The sequence below is a fragment of the Otolemur garnettii genome, unplaced genomic scaffold (genome assembly GCF_000181295.1).
Source record: "Otolemur garnettii isolate 467f Iridium unplaced genomic scaffold, OtoGar3 scaffold00015, whole genome shotgun sequence".
NCBI lineage: Eukaryota > Metazoa > Chordata > Mammalia > Primates > Galagidae > Otolemur > Otolemur garnettii.
The window spans coordinates 9,677,778-9,682,327 of NW_003852410.1; the positions used below are offsets into that span (position 1 = coordinate 9,677,778).

General features: G+C 38.1%; 1 non-coding gene across 1 annotated transcript; it reads right to left on the bottom strand.

Moving 5' to 3' along the window:
* Positions 1-251: 251 nt before the first annotated feature.
* LOC111723785 lies at positions 252-358 on the bottom strand. The gene has a single exon (XR_002772254.1). It is a non-coding gene; the product is annotated as a U6 spliceosomal RNA (small nuclear RNA).
* Positions 359-4,550: the final 4,192 nt, after the last annotated feature.

A 4,550-nucleotide genomic window follows, 5' to 3' on the forward strand; every position in this document is an offset into this window, starting at 1 on the left:
TTAGTGCGGTGTTCATGGCTGGCGCCTTAGCCGGTTGAGCTATAGGCGCTGAGCCAACCCTTCTTCATTTCTTAAAAATTATCATCTATTAATGTATTTTCAAGTGAATGTGAAGTTCTAATTAGGTTACAATGTTTGTGTTTGTTAGGTAGGCTCCCTGTTGTAGTTGTGTTCCGCACCCAGGAGGTGTGCCACCCATCGTCCCCCGCCCCCCCCCCGTCCTCCCTCCCTCTTCCCTCCAACTTGAATTAAAACATAGGGAACGCTTCAGGAATCTTTGTGTCATCCTTGTGCAGCGGCCACGCTAATCTTCTTTGTAACATTCCAATTTTAGTATATGTGCTGCAGAAATGAGCACCCCGTCTTCATTTTGAATGCAGATGGTCCCCAGCTTACAATGGTTTGATTTAGGATTCCTCAGTTTTGGAGTGATGTGAACCTGATCTGCATTTGGGGGAACTGTACTTTGAATACTGACTGTCAGTCTTTTCCTAGACTAATGCTATGTGGTAGGGTGCTCATCCACAACAGTGAGCACCTGGTCTTTGTCAGCCCTTGGATCGTGAGGGTAAAAACCCAAACTTCACAGTGTTCTGTGTCATCAGCTGTACACAGTGTTAAGCGTTCTGAGCATGTTTAAGGTAGGCTAGGCTAAGCTGTGACGTTTAGTAGCTTAGCGTCCTGAATGCATTTCCAACTTATAATTATTTTCAGCTTACAATGGTTTTAAGCAGGATGGGACCCCATTGTAAATTGAGGAGCACTGTTTGTGTCTAAGCTATCAGTTTCCCATCTATGCATTGCTTTATATACATTCCAGATAGTTTTATAAATCATATTTTCATTGCCAATATTTTCAAATGTCCATTGCAATTTCTTTCATGAATTTCAGGTTATTTAGAAGTGTGCTGCTTAATTTTCCAACATTTGAGAATTTTCCTATGTCATTCAGTTAACTGACATCATGGCAAATTACTTAGAGAACATACACAGTATGATTTCAGTCTTACGAAAGTTCTTGAGACTTGCCCTACTCCAAAGAACATAGTCTATTTGACCAAATTACCTATGTGCTCTTGAAAATGACATGTATGCAAGGCAGTTGGATTGCCTTAGCTCAGGAGTTCAAAATTAGCCTGAGCAGGAGGAAGACCTCACCTCTAAGTCCAGCTGGCCATTGTGGCGGGTACCTGTAATCCCAGCTACTTGGGAGGCTGAAGCAAGAAGATCACCTGAGTCCAAGAACAAAGTAAGACTCTGTCTCAAAAATAGTTGCTAGCTGAATTATTGGTCAGTTTGGTTAATCACATTTTTCAAGTTCTACCTAGTGTATCCTTACAGATTTTTTCCCTCTACTTGTTATAATAGCTGTTTAAATAGGAGATTTAAAACTACCCAATAGGATTGTGAATTTTTCTCTCTTTTCTGCTGTTTTTTTTTACATTTATGCTTCATATAATTTTAACTTCTTCTTTTCTTTTTGTAGACACAGAGTCTCACTTTACCACCCTTTGTAGAGTGCCATGGCATCACAGCTCAAAGCAACTTCCAACTCCTGAGCTTAGGCGGTTCTCTTGCCTCAGCCTCCCAAGTAGCTGGGACTACAGGCAGCCCCCACAATGCCTGGCCATGTTTTTCTTGCAGTTTGGCTGGGGCAGGGTTTGAACCTGCCACTCTTGGTATATGGGGCCAGCGCCCTACTCACTGAGACACAGGTGCCACACCATATATTTTAATTTCCTCTAACAAATATCTATTGACAAATCATTGAAATGTGCAAATGCTTCAAATTAATTACTGAGTCCATACAATTTAAGATCATATTATATACCTCTTACATGGGCTGTTTTGCCATTAGGAAACATTCCTCTTTTTTTTTGAGACAGAGCCTGAAGCTGTCACCCTGGTTAGAGTGCAATAGCATCATAGCTCACAGCAACCTCTAACTCCTGAGCTCAAGCGAGTCTCCTGCCTCTGCCTCCCAAGTAGCTGGGACCATAGGCACCCATGACAATGCCTGGCTATTTTTTGGTTGCAGCTGTCATTGTTTGGCGGGCCGGGGCTGGATTCGAACCCGCCACCTTAGGTGTATGTGGCTGGTGCCTTAGCCACTTGAGCCACAGGCACTGAACCAGGAAACATTCCTCTTTATCTCTCGTATTCTATTTTTTAAACACTTCTTTAAGTTGACAAACAAAACTTATATGTATTTATTGTGTAGTATATGCTATTGGAAGTACATTGTTAAATGGCTACGTTGAATTAATTAGTATATACATTACCCCGCACCCTCACCTTTGTGTGTGGTGAGAACACTTAAAATCTCTTTTGTCAACTTTCAAGACTACAATAGAGTCATGTAGGGCATGAAGGTGTTTCAGTTAAAAATGAGCTACATATACCAGGGGAGTCTCATAATATTATAATGAAGCTGAAACATTTCTATCACCTAATGGCCTTGTCGCCATCATAACAGTGTAGCACAAGGCGTTGGTCTTGTGTTTGTGGTATGTCTAAACAAACCTAGGCACTGCCATGTTGTATAAAAGTCTGGCACGTACAGTTCAGTATAGTACAAAATACTTGATAATGATAATAAACGAGTATGCTACTGGTTTATTTATTTACTATACATGGCTATACATGCGTACCATACTTCTAACGTTGTTTTAACCTTCTACTAAAAACAAAAAAATTAATGATAAAACAGCCTCAAGCAGGTCCTTCAGGCGATATCCATAAGAAGGAATTGTCTTCATAGAGCTGTCAGTTCCAGGCCTGTTATTGTTCCTGAAGACCTTTCAGTGGGACAAGATGTGTAGGGAGACAGTGATACTGATGGTGCTGACCCCATGTAGGCCTAAAGAGTGAGTCTGGGTCTTAATTAATAACAAAAATCTTTAAAAAGTAATAAAACCCAAAAACTTAATAGAAAAAAAAAACTTACCTATAAGGATATGAAGAAAATATTTTTTGTACAGTGCTATAATGTGTTTGTTTTAACCGCTAGGACGAAGGGTCAAAAGTATAAAACACTCAAAAGTTTATAGGGTAGAATAGTTCTAGTAAGCCAAGGTTAATTTTTTAATGAAGAAAGAAAGTATTTTTTGTAAATGTAGTACAGCCAAAGTGTACAGTAACGTGCTAGGCCTTCACACTCACTCACCACTGTCTCACTGACCAGAGAGCTTCCAGTCCTACAAGCATCGAGCTCTACCATGTTTAAATCCTTTACCATATTTTTATGGTACTATTTCAGTGTTTAGCTACATCTAGCAAAAATACTTACCCCTGTGTTACAATTGCCTACAGCATTCAGTTAGTAACTTGTGTATAGGTTTGTAGTCGGGGAGCAATAGACCACAAGACACAGTCTAGAGTGTAGGAGGTCAGCTGCACCATCTAGGTGTGCGTAAGTACACTTTATGATGTTTTATATCATCTTGATGTTTATGATGTTTGCACAATGATAAAATTGCCTAACGATGCATTTCTTGGAATGAATCCCTGTCATTAAGTGATGAATGATTGTGCATTGTTATTATCTATAGCAATTATGGTGTACAATAGATCTTTTGATCTGGAAATAATTCATATCTTAAAGTCTATCATGTCATTTGCTAAGAAAAATTAGTTTTATTATTTTTCTCTTCCTATTCTTATCCTTCTAATTGTTTCCTCTTTTGTAACTGCTTTGGGTGAGATCTCCAAAACAATTTTATGTAATAGCAGACGTAGTGGGAATGATCCTAATGTTTTCAGATTAAGTAAGATGTTCACTTTAATATTCAGGTATATATTTGATTATGTTGTTTATATAGTCAATCATTCATATATTTTCTCAAGAGTTTTTTTTTTTACTAATAACTGGCATTTTCTGTTATCAAAAGGATTTTCAGAATCTATGCAGATAAGCCTACATTTTCTGACTGGGCCTATTAATATGGTAAATTATATTAATAAATTCCCAAATACTGAAATGCATCCTTACATTTCTGATATAAACCATTTCTGATATAAAACTTAACATGTATTATTCTCCTAATGTGTGGGGAAGCCTAGATATAGATATTTTATTTAAAAGTTTGGTTTCATTAGTCATAAGAGATTTTTTCTTAATGTGAAAATTTTTTTATTAAATCATATTGTGTGGTACAGTATACTGTTTCTGTACACAATTTGAAATACTTTCATCCAACTGGTTAACATAGCCTTCATGTCTTTTTCTTAGTTATTGTGTTAAAACATTTATATTTTACATTTAGAGAGATTCACATGTACCCTTATAGGATGAACCATAGGTGTGATCCCACCAATCACTTTCCTTCCACCCACCCTCCTCCCTCTCCTCCCCTCCCTCTCCCCTCTCCCCATATTCCTTTCATAGTAGGGCTGAGTACATTGGATACTTTTTCTTCCATTCTTGAGATACTTTGCTAAGAAGAATATTTTCCGGCTCCATCCATGTAAACATGAAGGAGACAAAGTCTCCATCTTTCTTAATGGCTGCATAGTATTCCCTGGTGTACATATACCACAATTTATTGATC